The sequence below is a fragment of the Rhineura floridana genome, chromosome 9, assembly GCF_030035675.1.
Source record: "Rhineura floridana isolate rRhiFlo1 chromosome 9, rRhiFlo1.hap2, whole genome shotgun sequence".
Taxonomy (NCBI): Eukaryota; Metazoa; Chordata; class Lepidosauria; order Squamata; family Rhineuridae; genus Rhineura; species Rhineura floridana.
Genome location: NC_084488.1, coordinates 38,571,231 through 38,597,240, shown reverse-complemented (window position 1 = coordinate 38,597,240; position 26,010 = coordinate 38,571,231). Strand labels below are relative to the sequence as shown.

Sequence of the window (26,010 nt, the reverse complement as noted above, 5' to 3'; positions counted from 1 at the left end):
CTCCACATGTTAACATTATGATGATCTCCACTCTACTCTATATCTGAACACTGAGCTGAACATGTGGATTGTTTTTGCCATTGAGGTGGCTTGCTTGACCCCCTTTCCCTCTCATTCTTTATGTGCTGAAAAGTGCTCCCTGGTATTCCGAGGAGCTGAATTTGATGCAGTGGGCTGGACAAAGACTGGAGAACAAGTGGGGGAAATCTCACTCCGAAACTGACCGAAGATGGCACATAATCATGCCTGCCATGTAGCAGCTAAGGCAGCGGAGAAGTCATTCTTCACTGCATCCATCACATCCTCAAGGAGGCAGCTGGCAGAGTTGTTCCATGTGGTCCAAAGATTGGTTACCCTAGATTCAAGGGACAGACCCTGGAACAGATGGTGACTAGTTGCAAATGACTTTGCATGACACTTTGAGGACAAAGTTGCTCAACACAGTATCATAGAATTGGAAGGGCCCTATAAATCTATCCCCCTGCTCAATGCAGGAATCCAAATTAAAGCATACCCGAAGTGGCTGTCCAGCTGCCTCTTGAATTCCTCCAGTGTTGGAGAGCCCACCTACTCTGACTGGACTGCAAACTCTTTCTTAGGCAAGTGGAAGTTTAAATGTGTGTGGTGTGGGTGGAAAATGTTACTGGATTCCAAAGGATACAACAACAAAAACCTGGGTGTGTGCATGAAGATTGCACCCAGCGTACTTAGAATCGAAGTGATGGGCCATAATTACATTGGAACGTCTATGAAATGAAAAGAATTCTTTTGTGCTTTATTCTTAAGTTGCAAGCTTTAGACAGAGGAGAAATTACGGATAAAGCAGAAGGGCAGGAAATCAGTGGCAGATGGCACAAAAGGAAAATGCGTAGAATTTTCAAAATTACAGCCATTTAACTTTCATCTTCCAAAGCACACTTGGAAATGAATGGGGTGTTCTCAGACTGAGGGTCAGTTCTTCTGCTACATTTTTAGATTCAGGATTCATTCTTGTACCTGCATGCATGTTCATATCAAACATTTCTCACAAATGAGCAGGCTCCACAACAGATTAATAAACATGCACATGGTTATGAGTCTGCTCAGGAGTTCATTGAGTGAATATAGAGGGTGAGCCAGAGGAGGAATTGCCCATGGGAATCAGTCCATCTTTAAAAGGGGAGTGTGGGATGGGAAGGATAATTTGAGAATCAGCAGTACCAAAGGAGGCAGAAAAAGTGCCAGTGATTAGTTTTATTCAGTCCTGCAAAACTACTAACTGCCTAAGGATATCACATTATAAGGACTCTTCTGAATCACAAGGCACTGTGCCTCCAAATATTTCCTGGAGCATATTTTTTTTATTCCAAAATGGATTTCCATTTGCAAAATCCATTCATATTGTAATTATAGCAAAGCTGTCTGATAGGCAGGATGATCTGTGTCTGTCTCCATTGATTTTCTGGCAAATCCACAAGGGATCAATGTGATATTCCTGGCTCCAGTGTATACTACGCTACCTCCTCCCCACACCCACTTCCTGATTGCAGGCAGCCAGGACTGCAACCATAGCCTTTATGTCTATTCCCAAGCAGCTGATGATCACAATCACTTTCTCACTTCCCTACTTAGAAGGGAATCATATTTTTGTTGTCCTCTCTTTGGTAGTTGCACAAAGGTAACTAGGAGTTACAAAGGAGTGGAGATATAGGTTTAGCCTTCATTAGAGATTTTTATCCATTTGCATGCTCCCACATTTTTTTCATCCATTCTCCATCAATCAGTGGGACAAAAATCCAGTCAGAAATCAGCAACAGGGAAAGAAAACATCAGGGCATCAGTGGGAAGCTGCAGCAGTTTTTATTGTGCTTACCTTACTGTTGAGATGGCTGAGAAGTGTTTGTGAGTGCCCTTACTTCATTTCTTGTATTCTACAATCATCACAAGGTAATTCATCCCAAGTGGCTTTTTTAGATCAGGAAGTGTGGGCAGCCTGGAAGGCTGCAAAGAGCTGAATAAATGTTTCCTGGAAAGAAAAACACATATATACGCACACCACCCTCAGCAATAATGAAGTAAACTCAAATTCCTGCACGAGGTGAAAGTCTAAAGAAATTTTTTAAGTGTCCTGAAAATGGGGCATATAAAAAAAGGGATGTCTCTTTTGCAGGGGAAGAAAACTTTTTGAGAAATTGGAGGGCAAATTTCGACTAGGCACTAGTTTGCATCCCATCTAAATCAACCGAAGGACACAGTCAACACAGAATGACTTACACCGATTTAACATTCCTCTAATGGTCTCACTCAATGATTTTGAAAAGCCCAGTTTTTATTCTTAGCTCTATACTTGCGTTAACTTCAATCCAGACCCAGCAGTGATAGGAGGTAGCCTAGTTGCAGGAGAGCTTACTAAAAAAGAGAAAAAGAAAGAAATTAGGGCTGGTAGTGTAATAGATGGGAGCGCATCGCCTTTGCAAATAGTTTTGTAAAAGGTTAGGTGATTGCTCCCATTGCAGGAGATCTACAGTAAGGGAATGTTCAGCCTCTAAATTAACAATAATACATAATCAAAATAATGCTTTTAAGTTAAACTTTTTAAAAGGTGACTGTGATTTCTGCTCATATGCCAAGACCCCCAAAAGCCCCCCCACTGCATACCCAGATGCCTAGAGGAAACTTTGGAGTTAATTTGCAGTCGGCTTTCTGCTTGACTTTACTTAAGATGTGAAAACAAAACAGAGAACAAAGTAAAACCTAAGGGTGCTTCCATACTGTCTGTATTTGGTGGGAGGGATTCAAGCACTTACAGGGAAATTTAGGTTTGTGCAATTAAAGTCTGTTCAAGTGCTCTGCGTCCTGGCACAACAACTCAACTTTAAAAAAGAAACAGACTTTTTGCAGTTAGGACAGTGATGAGGAAATGCATTGAAGAGTGTGGAACAAAAAATGATTAATGGGAAGACGTATAAACATCCTGCAATCAAATCAGTATGAATTAATATTGTTGTATAACCTGCCTGCAAGCTAATCAGAATGAATGCACAATTCAGACTGGGTATAATCTAACCTCCACGTAAGCTTTGTGCAAGAAAACAGCAGTCCTGGGGGAGACCAGGTCTTCTTCTGCTAGCTGGACACATCTTCCTGGCTCATATACACTTTCCTGGTAGTGGTCAAGGTTTTGGGTTTTCTGGGCAGTAGGGCATGGAAAGGCTCAGTTACAGCAGGGAAGGGGTCAACTACATTGGCAAAAATGCTGCATGTGGATCTCATGGTGACCGATGTGAGGATGATTCAGCCTCCAATTCATAGAACCAATTCTATGGTTCCATGAAATCATTTGGGGCCTTGTTCTGTATCATAAATAATTTGCCATTAATATGATAACGATACTAGGAAGGAAGGAATGTGGATTATAATTTTGAAGGTTGTTTCCAAAGTCGTAACTTTCACCCAGTGCAGCTTAGACCATGACAAATGGACAGGTGCTTTGTTTAAGAGAGGAGAATGTTCATTCATTAACTTGTTGGATGATGCTGTTTTTATGTAGATATAAAAGAGATACATTAGGATGCTTGTCCATGTTTACAATGAATGCATGGATGGCAGGCATGGTAATGACAGGCTCTCTCTCTTCTCCATTTGCACATTCAAATACCCATCTGCAATGTGTGCCTATATGTTCAAGCCTGTGTATGGTGGCAGGGCTCCACACTGTCTCAATGGATCCCTCATTGGTTTACTTGCACATGTGCAACTGCACCATATTCTAGTAAAATTGTAACTGTAACTCTTTGCCCTGATTGCATTACAAATAATATGGTAGGAATGAACAAACCCAGAGGCAACTGGCTCCTCTGAGAACTGTTGCTTATGTTGTACAATCTGTACTTGTTTCACAAGTGGAACAAATGCAGACCAAGTCTCCAAGATCCAGATGACAGCAACAAGCCTAAGTGGAGACATTTGCTCATAATGCCCTCAAGAACATTGTTTGACGTATTACACTTCTCTGAACATAAGAACATAAGAAGAGCCTGCTGGATCAGGCCAGTGGCCCATCTAGTCCAGCATCCTGTTCTCACAGTGGCCTACCAGGTGCCTGGGGGAAGCCCGCAAGCAGGACCCGAGTGCAAGAACACTCTCCCCTCCTGAGGCTTCCGGCAACTGGTTTTCAGGAACATGCTGCCTCTGACTAGGGTGGCAGAGCACAGCCATCATGGCTAGTAGCCATTGATAGCCCTGTCCTCCATGAATTTGTCTAATCTTCTTTTAAAGCCATCCAAGCTGGTGGCCATTACTGCATCTTGTGGGAGCAAATTCCATAGTTTAACTATGCGCTGAGTAAAGAAGGACTTCCTTTTGTCTGTCCTGAATCTTCCAACATTCAGCTTCTTTGAATGTCCACGAGTTCTAGTATTATGAGAGAGGGAGAAGAACTTTTCTCTATCCACTTTCTCAATGCCATGCATAATTTTATACACTTCTATCATGTCTCCTCTGACCCGCCTTTTCTCTAAACTAAAAAGCCCCAAATGCTGCAACCTTTCCTCGTAAGGGAGTCGCTCCATCTCCTTGATCATTCTGGTTGCCCTCTTCTGAACCTTTTCCAACTCTATAATATCCTTTCTGAGATGAGGCGACCAGAACTGTACACAGTATTCCAAATGCGGCAGCACCATAGATTTATACAACGGCATTATGATATCGGCTGTTTTATTTTCAATACCTTTCCTAATTATTGCTAGCACGGAATTTGCCTTTTTCACAGCTGCCGTACACTGGGTCGACATTTTCATCGTGCTGTCCACTACAACCCCGAGGTCTCTCTCCTGGTCGGTCACCGCCAGTTCAGACCCCATGAGCGTATATGTGAAATTAAGATTTTTTGCTCCAATATGCATAATTTTACACTTGTTTATACTGAATTGCATTTGCCATTTTTCCGCCCATTCACTCAGTTTGGAGAGATCTTTTTGGAGCTCTTCGCAATCCCTTTTTGTTTTAACAACCCTGAACAATTTAGTGTCGTCAGCAAACTTGGCCACTTCACTGCTCACTCCTAATTCTAGGTCATTAATGAACAAGTTGAAAAGTACAGGTCCCAATACCGATCCTTGAGGGACTCCACTTTCTACAGCCCTCCATTGGGAGAACTGTCCGTTTATTCCTACTCTCTGCTTTCTGCTTCTTAACCAATTCCTTATCCACAAGAGGACCTCTCCTCTTATTCCATGACTGCTAAGCTTCCTCAGAAGCCTTTGGTGAGGTACCTTGTCAAACGCTTTTTGAAAGTCTAAGTACACTATGTCCACTGGATCACCTCTATCTATATGCTTGTTGACACTCTCAAAGAATTCTAATAGGTTACTGAGACAGGACTTTCCCTTGCAGAAGCCATGCTGGCTCTGCTTCAGCAAGGCTTGTTCTTCTATGTGCTTAGTTAATCTAGCTTTGATAATACTTTCTACCAGTTTTCCAGGGACAGAAGTTAAGCTAACTGGCCTGTAATTTCCGGGATCCCCTCTGGATCCCTTTTTGAATATTGGCGTTACATTTGTCACTTTCCAGTCCTCAGGCACGGAGGAGGACCCGAGGGACAAGTTACATATTTTAGTTAGCAGATCAGCAATTTCACCTTGAGTTCTTTGAGAACTCTCGGGTGGATGCCATCCGGGCCCGGTGATTTGTCAGTTTTTATATTGTCCATTAAGCTTAGAACTTCCTCTCTCGTTACCACTATTTGTCTTAGTTCCTCAGAATCCCTTTCTGCAAATGTTAGTTCAGGTTCAGGGATCTGCCCTATATCTTCCACTGTGAAGACAGATGCAAAGAATTCATTTAGCTTCTCTGCAATCTCCTTATCGTTCTTTAGTACACCTTTGACTCCCTTATCATCCAAGGGTCCAATTGTCTCCCTAGATGGTCTCCTGCTTTGAATGTATTTATAGAATTTGTTGTTGTTGGTTTTTATGTTCTTAGCAATGTGCTCCTCAAATTCTTTTTTAGCATCCCTTATTGTCTTCTTGCATTTCTTTTGCCAGAGTTTGTGTTCTTTTTTATTTTCTTCATTTGGACAAGACTTCCATTTTCTGAAGGAAGACTTTTTGCCTCTAAGAGCTTCCTTGACTTTGCTCGTTAACCATGCTGGCATCTTCTTGGCCCTGGCAGTACCTTTTCTGATCTGCGGTATGCACTCCAGTTGAGCTTCTAATATAGTGTTTTTAAACAACTTCCAAGCATTTTCGAGTGATGTGACCCTCTGGACTTTGTTTTTCAGCTTTCTTTTTACCAATCCCCTCATTTTTGTGAAGTTTCCTCTTTTGAAGTCAAATGTGACCGTGTTGGATTTTCTTGGCAATTGGCCAGTTACATGTATGTTTAATTTAATAGCACTGTGGTCACTGCTCCCAATCGGTTCAACAACACTTACATCTCGCACCAGGTCCCGGTCCCCACTGAGGATTAAGTCCAGGGTTGCCGTCCCTCTGGTCGGTTCCATGACCAACTGATCTAGGGAATAGTCATTTAGAATATCTAGAAACTTTGCTTCTTTGTCATGACTGGAACACATATGCAGCCAGTCTATGTCCGGGTAGTTGAAGTCACCCATTACTACCACATTTCCTAGTTTGGATGCTTCCTCAATTTCATATCTCATCTCAAGGTCTCCCTGAGCATTTTGATCAGGGGGACGATAGATCGTTCCCAGTATTAAGTCCCTCCTGGGGCACGGTATCACCACCCACAACGATTCTGTGGAGGAGTCTGCCTCTTTGGGGGTTTCGAGCTTGCTGGATTCAATGCCTTCTTTCACGTATAGAGCGACTCCGCCACCAATACGTCCTTCCCTGTCCTTCCGATATAGTTTATATCCAGGAATAACCGTATCCCACTGGTTTTCTCCATTCCACCAGGTCTCGGTTATGCTCACTATATCAATGCTCTTCTCTAAGACCAAGCACTCCAGTTCTCCCATCTTGGTTCGGAGGCTCCTAGCATTAGCGTACAGGCACTTGTAAGCAGTGTCTCTCTTCAAGTGTCTTTGGCACTTGTGGTTAGGCCTGTGGTAATTTTGCTCTTCTGAATTTATATCCTGTGCCCCTGCTCTCACAATGCCTACTTCTAGGCCTACCCCTTTTAAAATTTCATCATTTCTTTGGTTTTTATCCCAGGGGGGAGGTTTATTCCAAACCGGACCTTTCTCAGCTCCTGTCGGGTTTCCCCCCTCAGTCAGTTTAAAAGCTGCTCTGCTACCTTTTTAATTTTAAGTGCCAGCAGTTTCTTCCTCTTTTAGAAACACAGAAGAAAACAAAGCTCAAACAATCTAACATTTCATACTGTATTTAATATTTAGAATGTCAGGGATATTCATGGCCTTATTCATGACTTCATAATATTTATATTATATATTACTATGTAGATGAGTTTAGTAGTGGAATATACTTTCCTGATTCATCTTCTAAACAGCTTCTTACTGTTGTGTTTTCAACTGACAGATTATGTCTATTGTGTTATGAGAATCACAGAATACCCTGAGGCTAACTGGGAATAATTTAGTTAGTTACAGAAATTCTTTAGAAGGATCCATGCCAAAAACGTCGTAACATGTACCATCATATACAAAATCAGATAGCTTTGGTGGCTGAGAAAGGCATTATCTGATAGAACCAATGCAGCAGAATCTCATCTTCAATGACTGAAAACTCGACAGAGCCTTGCTAATATAATTAGGAAGATCTCCTGTTGCTCAAATTAATGAGTGATGCTGCAGTTCTATACCCATTTAAGCCCCATTGAACTCAATGGGCTCGAGTAGGCTTTGACACGATTGCTCTGTGAGTCCTCATAAGACTTGATCATTGCTCTGAGCAATTTCTAGAGGTCAGGGATATTGTCTGACTCACAGACACATCTGTGACTGTTAAGAAGCTGCCTTGCTCTCCTTGCAGTTTTCTCATTCGCCCATAGAAGGGTGGAGAAGCACTGGCTGACTTCATGCTTGACATTCTTCAGGGCCCAGATTCCCAACCTGTTGCAGGCTTCAGTCCTGAGATGAATCAGAAGGTGGGGGGAAGATGAGGAAAACAATATTTATTTTTACCTTTTTATGCTGTGACTGGTATTTTATGAGACAGTGTTTCAGTTGTTGCTTTTTTTGTAATGGCAATTTTCGTCATTCTTGACGTTGTTTCTTATGATTGCTTATGATTGCTTTTACATGTAAATACTCAAGCTTCAGAACAGGACTCCTGTGATTTGGGGTGTGTGTGTGTGTGTGTAAGGGGGGGAGATAGGTCGCAGCCTACAATCTGTGTGCTCAGAGACAATTTTTCAAACTGTCACAAGCCCTACCTTCAAGTGGGCACTTGCAAATGAATTAGCAGTATTCTTGACTGCCTTCTATATATTATAGTTCCTAGAAATGGAATCCATTTAGTTATTTAGTAGTTGCTGCTGCTGATAATGATGATGTGGCAGGCTGGAAGAATATAACTCTCCAGGCTGTGTCTGGATTTGTTGCACTAACAGTATTAAAATTGCTGTAAGACAGTAAAGTAAGTTTCTGTTAGTTGACCCTAAGAAACAATTACAGTCCTGCTGAAGTCAGTGAGGCCTCAAGGTACCATTTATGGCAGAAGTTGACTTGTTAAGCTTAACAAGAAATTAGAGATCAAATGTTTCCAGGGAACTAGAGACTAAATGAGTCCTGGGACACCTAATGAGAGAAATCAACTTCTTTTCTAGATGTCTGTTTGCCAGTCCATTCGTTTTTTAAAAAAGGAATAGAACCATTAATATGTGTGGTTGGGACTTTCCATTCAATTAATATTTACAGGTTAAAAAAACAATAGCCGTATGATTGGCACAAGAGCCAATGATTGTTGAAGTAAAGAAGAGTCAGTGGAAATACTGTTGGATTTTGTATGCATTTCATTGGTCACTGTGAGAATGGGATGCTGGACCAGACGGGCTTTCTTATGCTCACATTTTGTAGCAAAAGGTGGAATTTCCTAGAGTATAGTGCTTCCAAACAGCCGTGCTTCACTTTTTGTTGCGAATCTCTCCTCCCTTTTGGGAAAAGGGAGGCACAGAATGTTGGCTTTGGGCTGAGACTTAATGGAGAGGTGGAACAGGAGCTGGGGGAAAGGCATTAGTACTACACCTGCCCTCAAATGTCCCAGTAGCTCTCATCTCCTAATTCCTCTGTCTGCCTGACATCTTCAGTGAGGACTGCTTTGAAGAGCAGTGCTGAAGATGTCTTGCAACTGTGCATAATATCTGGCCATTAGCTCCAAGGCCACAGGGCTATATATTGCCAGCTGTGATGGTACAATGAGCCACTACTGGTGAGTCAACACAGTGGGACAACGCTGAAGGGAAAGTTTCCCTTTGGAGTAGAGATTAGTGAGAAATGGTTCTCATTTCAAGTCAAATCTTTCAAAGTACACTTTCCAAAGCAATATAACAACCAAAACACAGCCATTCTTTGAAATTCGCACTTATTAAAATTCTGCAGTGCAGTTTGTCAACCAAACAATGTTTACAAAAATGTGCATGTTAGGGGAAAGTATGCATAAAAATGAATATATCAGGCCAAAGGCCCATCTGGTCCAGTGAAAATAACACACAAAAATGCATTATATGAGAACCTCAGTGTGAGAGCCTGTTGGGTGAGGACCTATCCTCCTGGGCAACAGGTGGGAGGGGAGTGTGTACACCCTAAGTGAGAAGTGTGATGTGGTGCAGTCTTACTGGGACTTAAGAGGAGGGTTCTGTGAGGATGTTTTTGGGAGGGAGGCAACATGAAGTGAGCCCACCAGAACGATCATTCTGGTGGCTAGGACATGCATGGCCATGGGAGGCTGAGCTGGGGAAGGAATCACAGGTGTTTGAGCTCTTGTGCCCCTTTTTGACCCACCTGCTTTCCTTTGTATGGTAGGGAGCCATCCACTGTGACCAACATAGTGCTGTTACTGAATGTCAGGTCAATCCATAATAAAACCTTGGTCATTCACAATTTAATTTGCAGTGACAATTCCCAGAGTGGTTTAACAATTAACTCCTCTTCCCAGAAAACTCCGGGAACTGTAATTCTGTGGGGGGAATGGAGGTTTCCTAACAAATCTCAGCACCCTTAACGAACTACAGTTCCCAGGATTCTTTAGGGGAAGCCATGACTATTTAAAGTATAATTCCACTTTAAATTGATAATGTAGATGGGACCAAAGAAAGCAATCCTTGAGATTGTTAAATTAGCATCTTCTCTGAACACAACATTCACATAGTAAATATTACCTTAGTAACTTCTTAGTGATATGTAATGGGCATATAATGTTTCCAGTTGCTACTTAAATATTATTATTTTCATAGATCAAGTGATTTGGTACAACTAGACGCGGGAAGATAATTGATTTAACAGTCCTGAAAAGGTCAAGGCACAAAAATGGCAAACCTGCTCCATTAAAATCAATTGGAGTTTTGTTATTGACTTCAGCAAGAGAAGAATCACATCCAAAGTCTCTAATATTTCTAATCTGCACATCAAATACATTCTTCCTTTTTTCTTTCATACTTGCTATTTCTCATAGTCTTTTTAGCCATTTATCAACAGCTGGTATTTTTGGTACATTCCAGTTATAGCTCATAATACTTTGGCAGCAAAAAGCAAATTAGTTTCACAGCCAGGTGTGGATCTCAGTGTAAGAACATGTAGGGTCAGCTGGACTAGTTCCATGACAAGAATCAAACCACTTCTTCAGCAAAGATGGGTATTTTGGTAAAATCGGGAGGTATATTGTTTAGAAGAAATAAAAATGAACTATGGATGCAAATGTAGGTGGCTATATTATTTACCATAATCCTGAGATTCCCACTGATTGAGATACACAAATGGATCTCTCGCATGTGTGTCTGTGTATAAAAGGGTGAGGAAGGGCTGTAGCTCAATGGTAGAGCACATGTTTTGCATGCAGGGTGGGGGAAATTTACTTTCTCCATAATTCAGACACTACTAGGTGTACGCCTAATACACCTAATGCACCAGTCATGTGAAGGGGTTTCCACACAGTCACAGCACAGTGAGGCCATGCTGCAGGCTCTTGCCCTGAGGTCTCATGACTTCCCTGCCCCTGTCCCACCATCCACACAATGAGCACGGATCTTGACAAGAGAGGACCTCTACATGCATAGGTTTTCATGGGGATAGGAGATAATGTGATCAGGGTGCCTCATCCCATGCAAGGCTATATGCACAGGTTTCCCTCTTGCAAACATCCATGGTCAACATGTGGATGTCAGGGCTGGGGAAGCTATGCATCGTGGCAGCAAGGTCAGCAGCACAGCCTTGCTGCCCTGTGATTGCCTAGAGACTTCTTCACACAACTGATGCGTGAAGGAGGTTCATATGTAATGTGAAAATCCATCCTAGGATGGAGATGGAGTCAACAGTCTTTGGCACCTTGAATTCTGCAGGCCACAGAATAAAAGAACACACAGCACATGTTGATGAGCAACATTTCAAGTGATGTGATTAGCAGGCCAGCTGATTTTTCAAGCAGTAACTCTAAGGAAAACAATACCAGCGTATATATTACTTTGAGAAGAACCACGTAAATGGATTGTTTTCAGTGTTCAGCACCTAGCAAGAAAAATTCTTTTCTGGCCTTAAATGCTCCAGAGTAGCAAGTCAGTTTTTTTTATTATTCACATTAAAAGTTTACAGACCTTTGGCTTGTGAAGCCATCAAGAATGGCATGTGGGAAGGAAAATGACATTGTTTTGGGGCTGTTTTCCAATGTTTGGCCAGACAGGTTGCCTCTATCCTCCAAGGGCTCTTATGCTCTTCATAAACATGGAATGTACAATAATTATAGCCAATCATAATTTGAGTGGGTTTCTAAAAAAAATTGGATAATGGGGAGGGGAATTGAAGAAGCATTCCTATTACCATCCTCAGACATTCTTCCTTCCATGTTAAACACATCGTTATGGTAAACATCTTAAGTTAATAAGACCCCTCATGATCTATTGCAGATTATAGTTTCCCTCTAATCTTCTGTGCACAGCATTCTTAAAGCGATTCTTTGGCTGGCTATTGTCATAACACAAACATGTAACAAAGTCTTACAAGACATTACCCGGGTATAAAAAACATCCCATCTAACCTGAAATAACAGACTTGCTACACTGGGTAACAGTCTTCAGGAGTGATGTGCCTGCACATCCCTCAAGATTCCATCACTTGATGACTCTGCAATCTGCATGCAGAGACTTACAGATGGATGTCTGTTGACTCCACTGAACAGCGTTGCTTGCATCTGAGCTGAAGTTTGTGCTAGAAACATGCAGTCTGTGGCATTTCAGCTGTTTGGCTGTATCATTTACACTGGGGGGCACATATGCTTGTGTGAACTCAAAAGCAGAGAGAATGCCTTCTCGTGTAGGAACCGAAGCACACAATTGTGAAAAGTGAGCTTGATGGCCCTTCTGTGGCTGCTATCACCATCAAAAATAAGGCTGTCATCTACTAGAAATAATACCTTTTCAGGGATAGCACTTATGATGTAGAATTCCCTTCCTAGGGAAGTGGTTTGAGAAATCCTTGACCTTTGGAATGTCATGCAGTGACTGCTCACTAATTTTATTTTAAAAACTTATGCTCCACCCCAACATGGCCCTTAGGTCAGCCTTGTGAGAGATCATGAAGATAGGGTGTTTCTGTGTGACCATTTAAAAATCATTTTAATAAGCTTCAGGACAAGGTCATAGTCTTTGGGGTATAAATGAATGTAAATTACCAATTAATATATCTCAAGCTTTCTCACTGTTTACATGAAGACAGTAGGGAAAAAAAGTTTTAAAAAACATTGAGAAGCAAGTAAGTGAAACATGTTCAGCAAAATCCTAAGCAAATCTACCCAGAAATATATCTCCATGGGTTCAATGGGATGTACTTCCTCAAAGATATTTAAAACTGTTTCCTCAACCATTCAGATCTAATCATTTCCCCCTTATTAATCCATCCCAAGAAACATTTAACATGAAACAGAATGATTTAAAATATTAGGCTGCAAGACTAACCCCTTACCCGCCGCTTGCCAGGCTATGCAGAGTGGGGGAGCCACTACCCCTTTCACATCCTGTCTGCTCAGGGCAGCAGTAGTGAAAAATGGGGGTCAAGACAATGGGGCCTGATGTCAACCAGTGATGTCTTTGAGACTAGCTTGGGATCTAGCAGAGGCCAAACTGGCTCAGCCCTCCCTGCCCTTGGAACAGCCCATTTTGGGGCTTTCCACTGGGCTCTACTTGTGCAGGTACCACTAGCGGGCCTTCTGTATGTTAGGCTGGTGGAAAGGGGAGATAGCTGTTGATGGAGTGAGCTGTCACTCCGGAGTGACAGCTAGTGAAAGGCCAGCTCAGCTGGAAGAGCCAAGGGTAGGGATACCTCTGCTCAGTCCAAACCCTGCACAGCCTGGCTTTGTGATGGGGGGGGGAGAAAGAGTTAAATTGTTTTGTTTATTGTTCAATTTATGATCATATTGGAAAGTATTCAGGGCATTTCCCCCAATAATATTTATCTTGTTTCATTTATAGACCACTCTTCATTGAAAATCCCAGACCAGTCTACATAATCAAATAGTACAAAATAACATCCCAAAAGTAAACAGTAAAACACATTAAAATCTAAATACTACAATTCATAATCAAAACAGCAACAGCTGATATTCCAAAAACACCATACAGCAAGAATATAATGTAAACTTGTCCCTATGAGGCATCAGGATATCCCAGTGGACCAGATTGAAAAGATGTGTACTTATCTTATGACATAATTGATTATGCCTGGCACACCTCCAGGCAGGGAGTTCCCCAAATGAGGTGCCACAACAAAAAAGGCACTATCCCACTCAGCAGCTGGACTGGTATATACAGGGTGTGGGAAATCTACAAGCTCCTCAGCAATTTTCTCTTTTATTGTTTACTTTATTTTTATTATCTCTGGCAGCTCATCTGGAAGCATTTTAAGGATCCCTGGTGGTGGCTGGACCACAGACTGGAAATCACTCCTTTAATTTGTTCTACACAGTTTTAAAATCTTTTGTAAGAATAAATCACCATTACCATTTTTTTTAAAAAAATAAATAAATGAAAAAATCTTAGTGAATTAATTTGATTCCATTGGGTCTATTCTGAGCCTGACTTAGTCAGATACAACCCAGTGTTTTCGTTCCCCCCTCAAAAAACGCACACACAGTGTTTACAGCACAAGTCTACTCAGAACAGAGTTCCACTGAATTCAATGGGGCTTGCTCCCACATAAGTGGACTTGCAGTCTTAAGTCAGGAGTTCCAAAAAATTACAGAAATCCAACAGTCTGACATATTAGGTTGTAGTTTTATACCCACTTATTTGGGAGTTAGCCCCATTGAACTGAATGGGACTTAATGCTAAGCAGATATGCGCAGGACTGTGCTGAAGAGTAGTACAAATAACAAAACCAACCAACAAGTATAACTGTTAAAAAAAGAATTTTAAGCAATTCCTTTTCCCAGCACCCACAGCACATCTTATGCTGCCTAGGAAAGCTCCCCAAACTTTAAGAGGGTACAGATGGCTGCCAGGGGAGGAAGGGACCCAGAAACCTTCCATGAACTTCCTTAAGTTAACAAATCTTAGGACCCAAGCCAACTTCCCAGCCTATAACTTCCTCGCCAGAATGTGAGGGAGACTCATCTGATAAACTCTTCTCTGACTCTGTTCAAACTCCTGTTCAGTGGGCAAAGCCTTGCAAGCAGAATGTCATCTGAAGGGCGGTCGGGGAAGCTGGAAACAGCTCAAGGGAGACAAGCCCATGGGGAAACTAGCCCAGACCCTCAAATCTCTTGTGAGCTAGCATTTTGTGGTTAGCAGGAAAGCAGGTTGATGCTAGGGATGGAAAGATCTGTCAATTTCAGTTATCTCAGTTTCTCATTTATCCAATCTTAAACTCAGTTCTCCCCATTTCTGCAGCAATTTGCATTTTTTAAAAAAAAAAACACCTCATGAAAATTCTCCAACATTTTAGTATGAATTTCTCCTAATAAACACATTTTTGTAAGCAGTTTTAACAAAGGTATACATTTTTGCAAGCCATTTCTCGTTATGTAATGCATTTTTGCTGATTATTTTCATTCATATATTCATTTTTATGCACACTTTCCCCTCATGTATGCATTTTTGTAAGTATTGTTTAGTTGGCAAACTGCATCCCAAAATTCTAATAAATGCAAATTTGTAAGGATGGCTGTGCTTTGGTTCTCATACTGATTCGGAAAGCGCAAATTTGATAAATTATGTATAAAATCCAAATTGTATTGAAATTCTCACCCATCCCTAGCTGATGTTTTGTCAACTTGCCAGCTATTGCTGTTTGCTTTCTCAAACTAAAATTGAAAACGTTTTCTTAAAAAAAAAAAGGTCAGTGTGCCAGCAACAAGATAAAGAACTATTTCTAAAACAAACCGTGGGAATAGTAAAAATTCTTAGAGATGATGTCATGTCTTGGAGGGCTCACTCAATCCACAAAAATCTATACCAAAAGTACACAGTCAAAATTCAGAGGAAAAATCCTGGGGAGTCAATATAGATGTAAAATGTAAATGTAAAATGTACAAATGTAAAAGGAGGGCATTAAGGAAAGAACAGAGAAAGGAAAGTTCAGCAAGCAGATTGCATTCATTGAGGGATAAAAATGCATGTAGGTGAGGATCAGACTCAGAGCTTGGAAAAGTTACTTTTTTGAATTACAACTCCCATCAGCCCCAGCCAGCATGTGGCCTTTACGACTCTCCCAGACCACACCCCCTTCTCATCCCGCTCTTCTCCCTGGGCCACCCCCTCACCAAACCTGCTTTGCCCTTGAGTGCTTTTGCCTGGCTAGAATGTGGCCTTGAACCCTGATCATGTTTCTTGCTTGCCTGGATGGATGACAGTTTGTTAACATCTACCTAGAAGGAAGTGCAGCCCTTGGGCTGTAAAAAAAAAATCCTCACTCCTGTTCTATATTTTTCGTGTGGCTACTGATCATGCTCCGTCTTCTTTGTGCTGATTTTGGTGGGGGGGGAGAGGGGGAATTGTCCCTTAGGTTTTGTTTTTGTAAAATACGTTTGGCTATTTTATGTTCACCGCCCAGAGAGCTATTGCTAGTCGGGCGGTATATAAATTTAATAAATAATAAAATAAATAAAACAATAATTTCTTCAAATCACAGTGTTCCCCCAAGCTTGCTAACTGAGGACTCCCTCTTATGTTTTCAGTGACCCTCCCCCCTTTTTGGCTACAATGCTGGCAACACACACCACCTGAGTTCATTATTAGAAGGAGCAATGATGCTCCTCCCAGAGCCCAAAGCTAGCTTCCTCACATTTTAGCTCAAGCTAGTCAGCTCAGCTGTGAGAGGTTCTATATTCTGGCTGTACTCTAGTGCACGGAACTTACTCCTCCTCTTTCCCTTCCCTGCTCCCCAGACTAGAGTAGCCTTCAATCCCTCCCAACATGTCACAATAAAAAGCCAATACAAGTTAGCTGAAACCAATAAAAGCATTACCAAATCAGAAAAAACTCTGAAGCTTCACTCCCTCAAAATATTCACAGTATGAAATGGGCAAAAAGGCCTCTAAATGATTGAATATAACATCAAAGTTTATATGTGAATAATATATAAGCTTTCATTCGACAGCCAGAAAAATTACTCCCCCCCACACACACAAACACAAAATCAGGGATGGCTAACAGTATCCCTTATAGTAGTTTCAGTCTCCAAAGCAATGTTATCTGGCTTGATGAGGCTCTTTCAAATGTTAATGTTAATTTTGATTTGATTTTGATTGAGCTGATGTGGTGTAGATGCTAAGGGACTGCGCTTGCAATAAAGAAGTCCCTGGTTTGAATCTCACTTCTGCCATGAACTCACCAGGTGATTGTAGGCATCTCTCTCTCTCTCTCTCTCTCTCTCAGTCTTCCCATGTGCAGTATGAGCAATAAATAAGACTACATTCTCTTACAGGAATTGTACCAACCTATTTCAAAGGATTAGGGAAATGAAAGGGAAATTTAAACCAAGAGTAGGGATGTTAAATAATCAACAGGGGACCATACTGACTGACCAAGATGAAATAAAAGGAAGATGGAAGCAATACACTGAAGAACTCTATAAAAGAGATGCCAGGATGACAGATTCATTCATGGAGGAATCGTATGATGAAGAACCATAAATTTTAGAATGTGAGGTGAAAACTGCTCTTAAAATACTTGGAAGAAACAAATCACCAGGAACAGATGGCACACCAATAGAGTTGCTATAAGCTACTGAGTCTGAATCTGTCCAAAGTTTGACAAAAATTGGTCAAGAAATATGGAAAACTAAACAATGGCCCACAGACTGGAAACAGTGAATATACATCCCAATTCCAAAGAAAGGGGATCCCAGGGAATGCAGTAATTATCGAACAATTGCCTTAATATCCCATGCAAGTAAATTAATCCTCAAGATTCTACAACAAAGGCTCTTACCATATATGCAGCAAGAAATGTCAGATGTCCAAGCTGGATTTAGAAAGGGAAGAGGTACCAGAGATCGTATCGCAAACATACGTTGGATAATGGAAAGGACCAAGGAATTTCAGAAGAAAATCACCCTGTGCTTTATAGATAACAGCAAAGCCTTTGATTGTGTAGATCATGAAAAACTATGGAATGCTTTAAAAGAAATGGGGATGCCACAGCATCTGATTGTCCTGATGTGCAACCTATACTCTGCACAAGAGGCTACTGTTAGGACAGAATATGGAGAAACCGATTGGTTCCCATTCGGAAAGGGTGTAAGACTGGTGTATTTTATCACCCTGTTTATTTAATCCATACACAAAACATATCATATGGAAAGCGGGATTGGACCAAGATGAAGGAGGTGTGAAAATTGGAGGGAGAAATATCAATAATTTAAGATATGCAAACGACACTATACTACTAGCAGAAACTAGTAATGATTTTAAACGAATGCTGATGAAAGTTAAAGAGGAAAGCACAAAAGCAGGACTACAGCTGAATGTCAAAAAGACTAAAATAATGACAATGGAAGATTTATGTAACTGTAAAGTTGACAATGAGGACATTGAACTTTTCAAGGATTATCAATACCTCGACACAGGCATTAACCAAAATGGAGACAATAGTCAAGAAATCAGAAGAAGGCTAGGACTGGAGAGGGCAGCTGAGAGAGAACTAGAAAAGGTCCTCAAATGCAAAGATGTATCACTGAACACTATAGTCAGGATCATTCAGACCATGGTATTCCCGTTCTCTATGTATGGATGTGAAAGATGGACAGTGAAAAAGTGGAAAGAGAAAAATCAACTCATTTGAAATCTGGTGTTGGAGGAGAGCTTCGAACATGGACCGCGAAAAAGACAAATAATTGGGTGTTAGAACAAATTAAACCAGAACTATCACTAGAAGTTAAAATGATGAAACTGAGGTTATCATACTTTGGACACATCATGAGAAGACATGATTCACTAGAAAAGACAATAATTCTGGGAAAAACAGAAGAGAGTAAAAGAGATGGATTGATTCCATAAAGGAAACCACAGATCTGAACTTACAAGATCTGAACAGGGTGGTTCATGACAGATGCTCTCGGAGGTTGCTGATTCATAGGGTCGCCATAAGTCATAATTCTAGTATGTGCACTAGAATCAAGGATGCATCCGTTCTCCACTTTCAGATTGAACTGCTAGAGATGTAAAAGCAGGAGAGAGCCTTTTCAATTGTGGCTCCCAGACTTTGGAATTCCCTGCCCCAAGAAGCCTGCTTTGCTCCCTCCCTGATGGTTTTGTGGAAACTTGTAAAAACTGTTTTGTTCCAGAGAGCCTTTGGTTGGGACTGACGGGTTCTTTTATTTTATTCTCACTCCCTCATATGTGTATGCACATATATACATGTATATATGTTTGTATGTGTGTGTATGTGTATGCATAATGCATTTCATGTATTTTAATTGTATTTTATGCATTTTAATTTACTGTAATATTTTTGGTTTTATTGTGTATTTTATTATATATGTGTGCAATTTTATTGTAGCCACCCTGAGTGCCCTGTTGTAGGGTAGAAGGGCAGGATAGCAATATTTTTTAAAAAATAAAAAAAATAAACCAAAACAGAGACCATGATTTACCAAGGACAGAAACCAGAAGATAGAGAGTATCCCTAGTAAATAGGGCCAGTTGGAGCATATGATCTTTGTTGCTGTGATAAAAAAAAATATATTATACATAGTAAGCGGAAATGAATGAATGCAGAACAATGGAATGAACAATCCTCCAGGCTGATGAAAGATAAGTAGAACTAATAGCTGAATACTAGTAAATTACACAGGGAAACGTTTCGATAAAAGATCCTCAGGTTACTGATTGCCAGCCATTATCAAGCTTGAGGACTAGATAATTATGACCATTGTGACACCAAGGCCTAATTCTCTGAAACGGTAGATGAATTTTCTAGGTGTAGGGATTTGTTTTGTATGAAGGAACATTCAGTCATGTGAGCTGTCAAATGGGACAATCCAGACACTATGTGCCTGCAGTGGGACAGTCTAGACACAGCTTGATAGATTCAGGTCTAGAGCACATCTACAACAGGAGACAGGAGGTACAATTTAAAGTGCACAAAGTGTGTGTGTGTGTATGCGCATGTGCGCACGCACATGTTCACTGACCTCCCTCCTCTTTTCCCTTTCACCCTTGTCTTAGGGTCATTTCCTCCCAGCAATCTGATGTTGTAAGTGATCACAGCAGCAAGAGAAGAGCTCTTAGAAGGCAGGAGGAAGTCTTCTATTGCAATTACACTCCTCCCTGTCTTTCTGCTGAGAGGAGGTGAGAGCAGCACACCACCATGGAAGTAGGGATCCCAGTTTGGACCTGCAGGCCTGGCCCGTATACCTTGCATGATGGGTAATCCAGCCCATAAAGTGTGCAATGACCACAACCCAAAGATTCAGAGGGACCCAAATGCATAGCCATGCCTGTGCACATGCAGTGGCTTTATTTTCTCTTCTCTGCCAAGTTCCTTATGGTGCATGAAGATTAGCATTCCCCATATAGAGGGCAGAGGGTAGGCTGGGAAGACCTGGATTCAAGTCTCTATTTACCCATGAGGCTTACCAGATGTCCTTGAACAAGTCACTTTTTTCTCAGTTAAGCTGATTGAAGTGACTGGCTTGAGGATAAAAATGGCTGTCACTATATATGTGATAGAAAATGATTCATTTTTAAAATCATATTTGTGCAGCTTAAGCAGACAGGTGCAATGTCCCACCTAAAAAACCCAAACCTTTTCCCTCTCCCAGTCTCAACAATGTATGTAGAGGAACCTGGTCTCACTCAGGGAGTCATCAAGAGACAAAACACAATCTCGGTCCAAATCATGTTTATCAAAAATGTTTTGTAGAAACAAATACGCATGGTGATTCAACTCTGTTGTGCAGTCAGAAGGTATTTTTAACAAAGGGAATAAATACTCTGGTGTGAGCTCTAGGTCATCATCATATCCAAAACGCCACAATACTGTCCACGTTGTTTCATGTCTCCCTTGCTGAATAAAAAGTGAGTGCAGAAAAAGAAAGCCCTTTGTTAATCCATTATCTGCACATCATCACTTAAGATTTTTCCAGACTACATTCTTTACATCTTCCAGTGCTTGAGGTGGTACTGGTGTGTTGAAACAAATTCACTGAAAGAAGGTGAGTTCTGCATCGTTAAGGGTGTCATCATTATCCTGATCTGAAATTCTGCAGATCCGAGTCACTGCTTTTATACGGGCAGGTTTCATCTCTTTTTCCTCTGGACAATAGAGGGACCCTGCTGTAGGATGTAGAACAGCTTTCTGAGCACAATAAAATAGTTCAGATATATTCTTCAAGTTCTTGGCTGAGATCTCCACACAAGTTTCTGTCTTTGTATATTGGTTCACGATGGGAAGGATCGTTTCCATACTACTGTATTCGATCAGATCTGATTTGTTCCCAACCAATATAAGATGCAGCCTGCTCTCTTTGTCCATTCTTTCATTGATGAGAGGAATCCATTGGTTTGTTACCTTATTCTTGTTGTTAACTACATACACTATGAAATTACATTTGCATGTGATATTTCCTGATGGAGCTGTTCATCACTTTGCTCAGATTCTGAATATCCCACTATGTGGGTTGGCACTCTCTCTGGGGTAACATCAGCTGGAATGATTTCTTCTGCTCGTGGAGGAATCTTTTCAGGAAATTCTTCACTGACAAGAGACATAATAAGTGAAGTCATCCCAACTCTGGGTTCTCCCACCAGCAGGATCCTCACATTCTTCTTCATCACCCTGCTCCTTCTCCCACTGGGCTTCACAATCTGGGCCCCACTCACATCAGGGCATGGGGAGGGGGAAGCTGTGGCCTTATCAGGCTCACTCTCCTCTCCGCTTTACTCACACCACTCCATCTCCAAAGGCCAGCTTGCTCCACCCCCCCCTTTGTAGTCTTCCCCCCCATGATCCATCCACTCAGGGAGTCAGATGTGAATTACAGATCACTGAGTTGGATAATGGTCAGAGTGACAGGCTTTGGCATCCACCCTCTCCTTTCCTTCTCTGGTGCAGCCACAAGTAGATTGAGAACAACGACTTCCATTTTAATCTAACTGCAGTTTGTCATTTTGTCCAACACAGTACAAGCGACAGTTAGTTTAAACAATGGTTAATCTAAAGAAGCTGAGATCAAACCATCGTTTCTCATCCTGGCTTGCTTGTTGTGCAAAACAACAAACTGCTGTTAATTGAAAGTAGAAGTGGATGCTTATGATCTCCTCTTCAAGCTCACATGGAAGCAAAGGGGTTGGGTGGGGGTGCACAACTACTGCTCCTTTATGTGCCAATGCTATCTCCTATTCATACTAACATAAGAAGTGGAAACCTCATTTATATATTCCCCTGGAACTGGCTAAGTTTCAATCCTTTCTTTGATTATCTATAAACACAACTTTCTAGCAGGGATTCAAAAAGAGGGATTCAAACAGACAATCATAACAGAGCTAGAGGCCACTCCTCTTTGAGTGCAGATTCTACTTCGGGACTTGTAATCAAGGAATGATCTTTATCTTGCTTCCTTAATCTGAGCCGGGGTGGGGCACATGTGGCCTGCCAGATGTTCCTGGACTCCCACTCCCATCAGCTCCAGACAGCTTGGCCACTCCTAAGGATGATGGGAGTTGTAGTCCAGCAACATCTAGAGAACCACAGATTCCCCATCCCTGATCTAAGAAAATATGTGGCTGTTTCCACCTAGAGAGTGCTTTAACAGCAAAAGATGCCTGCAACAAAGAAGATGTGAAAATCCTGTCTGAAAAATACATTCTAGCCAAGTGAAAATGGAAATAGACTGCCTTCAAGTCAATCCCGACTTATGGCAACCCTATGAATAGGGTTTTCATGGTAAGCAGTATTCAGAGGTGGTTTACCATTGCCTTCCTCTGAGGCTGAGAGGCAGTGACTGGCCCAAGGTCACCCAGTGAGCTTCATGGCTGTGTGTGTGGGGATTCGAACCTGGGTCTCCCAGGTCGTAGTCCAACACTCTAACCACTGTGCCACAAATGAAAATTCCTTTGAAAAAAATCCCCTTCACTTTTAAATATCATGTAAAAATGCAATTCAAGACGATTTCTTAAGTATTATATTAGCTATAATACTATGACTTGGGTCATTTACATAGCCCTTTCATGCTCACTTGGGCCATCTGCTACTAGAGTTTGACTGGGGCTGTGTACACACAACCGTTTTTTCTAGAATCAATGGAGACTGAGTTCTTGCTTTTTCTACCTAGCCCACACAATCTAGATCTATTGCATTATTTTTGCCCCTGAAAACACTTCTTGACTAACTGTTTTTCTCAACAACAACAACAAAAAAGGCCATTGCAGATTGATTCTGCATTACCCTGCAGTATGTCCATTTGACAAGAAATGTAGGTGGTCCCAGCAATAGTGGGTGTGTATATATGTACGAAGATTGCAAGGGGAAGGTTTTCAAATGTGTTATTTAATCAAGGGGAAGGTTTTCAAACACTTATCAAGTAACCCCATTCACCTATCTGGATGGCAGGATCTACATTCAATCTAGATTGAAAGCAGCATGTTGAGGATGAGCATGAATGATTCCATATTGAGAAAAATGACATTTTCCTGCTACATATAGGTAAGTGACTGTGTACACAGCCTATATTTGTTCCTCAGATATTATTGGGGTTATTTTTAAAGGAAGATTTGAATCAGATGTTTCTGAGTAATGACAGGTGCCAAGTGGTTCTGTATATGTTTTGGGCCTTGTGGCAGTCTAGAAAGAGATTGGATGATTAGGTCAGGAATTAATACTGATCCATCCCCCTAGCCTTCTGTGTTGCTGTAAGCTCCATAGAGAATGGATAGGATACAAATGTGATAATAAACAGTAAGTGATGCAGAACTGAGTAACAAAACTGAGTATATATATCAATATATGGTGCCTTAATTAGCCATTCTCAGAAAGCCCCCTCTTAAACTAATAATAAACTAATAATAAAATGCATTTGACTTTTTATATACACAGTGTTTTATTAAGCCAGATGGAAAGTGTATGCTCCAAGTATTCTGCTAGTCTGTACATAGTTCTTGCCAGACAGTCTACTCTCAAAAGGACATGTATGAGTCAACAATAATAAAAAAAGAAAAATGCCATCTAAGAAGATGAAGATAAGTCAGGAAATCTCTCGAGTGCATTTATCATCTTTGTAAAGTGGAAACTTAAGACAAGAGGAGCCCTGCTGCATTGGACCAAAGATTCATTTAAATCGGCATCCAGATTCCCAGAAGAGGCCAGTCAGATTCTTCTGGGAAACCCACAAGTAAAGCATAAAGACAATAGCCCTGAGTCGTTGTTTGCTGCACAGGAGGTGGTATTCAAGATATACTTCTTCTGAACCTGGAAGTTCAATTTAGCTACCATAGTTAAATGTTGCTGATGGGTCTGTCCTCCATGGTTGTGTTGCCAATCCCACTCTACAATTATCTAAACCCAAACCATGGGGTTTGGGCATATTTCCTTTTGTTGTGCGTTATTTTATAAAACTCTCTTATTCCTAGCAACCTCAAGCTCATAGAATCATAGCAGCCATGTAGGTGAGATAACAACCAATTGTTATAATATATGGACCCCACCCATATGATATTAGCTCATGATAGAGGAGGAACATGCTTTGCAAAACATCCTGGATTCCATCCTGGCACGTCCCGTTCAGAAGAGTAAGTAAGATCTCTCCCTGGCACCTGGGAGACAAAGTGCCAGCCAGAGTAAGCAATACTGGTCTAAGGGGCCAACGTTTTGGCTCACCATATAGTCATCACCACCACTGTGTATCACCATGATGTAGACTCTTCCTGTGCTCCTTATCTCTTACCACCTTTAATAGTGCAAATTTCCCCTACTACACACATTTTTGCAAGCAGGGCCAGCGCCAGTCATGGCTGGGCCTTTGGGCACTAGCCTGCCCCGGGCCCACAGCACCTGCCCGCATCTTCCTCTCCCGTTGTGATAAATGCTGGCTATGCTGCATGCACATGGCTGCCATCAACCAAGATAGTGGATGAGGCTTCCCTAAGGGGGTGATACCAGAAAGTAGAAGCCTTCTCTCTCAAATACCCCTACTGGGGAGTAAGCCCTCTTTATTGACTTCTATTGTAATTATTTTCTTAAACCGACCTTTTTCCCAGCATAACTTTTGTCTGGTTTGGGACCTACAGGAGCACTCTGAACATGAGTTGGATGTGGCCTAAGTCCCCTCACCTTGGCTCTTCCCGTGCCATGCCCCCAACACCCCCCTTTTTGGGCCTTACGTTGGCTTATGCCAACTTCACTTGCACTGATTTTGGCTGAGCCTGCTGGGTCTCAGCTAAGCCCAGCTGAGCTGGGCTGAGGGACTTAGGCCAGCATAGCCCAGCTGAGCCAGGACCCAGCCGGCTCAGCTGGAGATCTGCTGCATCCAACTTTCCTCAGCCCGGAGTAAATGCAAGTTGGATCGTGCCCTTAGTCACTTACAGCTTTAAACAATAATGTGAACACCTTGTATTGTGCCCTGAAACAAACTTGCAACACAATCAAAAGAAACAGAACCTGAATACATACTATGCCCCAAAGGTTCTCACCACCTGGAGAATAGTATAAACATGTGGCAGGTTCAGATGGGGGAAAATGTACGTCAAGGGAGGATGAATATCAACACAGGATGAACAGCTCATAAATATCGTTATTAACAAAATAGTTTTTATTTTGCCATACGTTGTTAGAGAATGAATTTGATTCAGTGTTGGTTATTTGTTATGTATTTATGATTCTATAATTTGATGAGGTTTTAATCATTTTATTGTACGCCACCATGGTATTTTTCTTATGAGTTGGTGGTTTGCAAATATTCTTATAAATAAATCATCAGTCAGTAAGAGAGTTTGGAAAGAAACAAATTAAAAGTTTTGTAGGCCTTTCGTGAATGTCAGTGAATAGCAAGAGCCATCATGTCACAATCTTATTATGTAGGTATTGAATATATTGGCTTAGGTGTTCCTTCGCATGGGTTTCACTGTCAATTACCCAGGGTTAACAACAGGCAGAGTGTTTATTGGAGGAACAGTAAAAGCAAATACACTATAAACAGAAACCTGAGATGAATGTGATTAAAACTAGTAATCTCCTACGTGCATTCCTAGCTAATCCCTTCTGTACACTCCACCCTCATCCTCTTCCAGCTGCTGAGTAGCTAAATTTCAACACAAATCCCATTGGGATCCCTTGCTTCCTTCAACATAGGAACAATATGAAATGGAAATGGACTGCCTTCAAGTCGATCCTGACTTATGGCTACCCCATAAGTTATGGTATTCAGAGGGGGTTTACTGTTACCTCCTCTGAGGCTAGTCCTCCCTAGCTGGC

At 41.4% G+C, this 26,010-nt stretch overlaps 1 pseudogene; it reads right to left on the bottom strand.

The window, feature by feature from the left end:
* Nucleotides 1-20,367: 20,367 nt before the first annotated feature.
* On the bottom strand, nucleotides 20,368-21,377 carry LOC133363645 (mitochondrial Rho GTPase 1-like; annotated as a pseudogene).
* Between the last annotated feature and the right edge of the window lie 4,633 nt (nucleotides 21,378-26,010).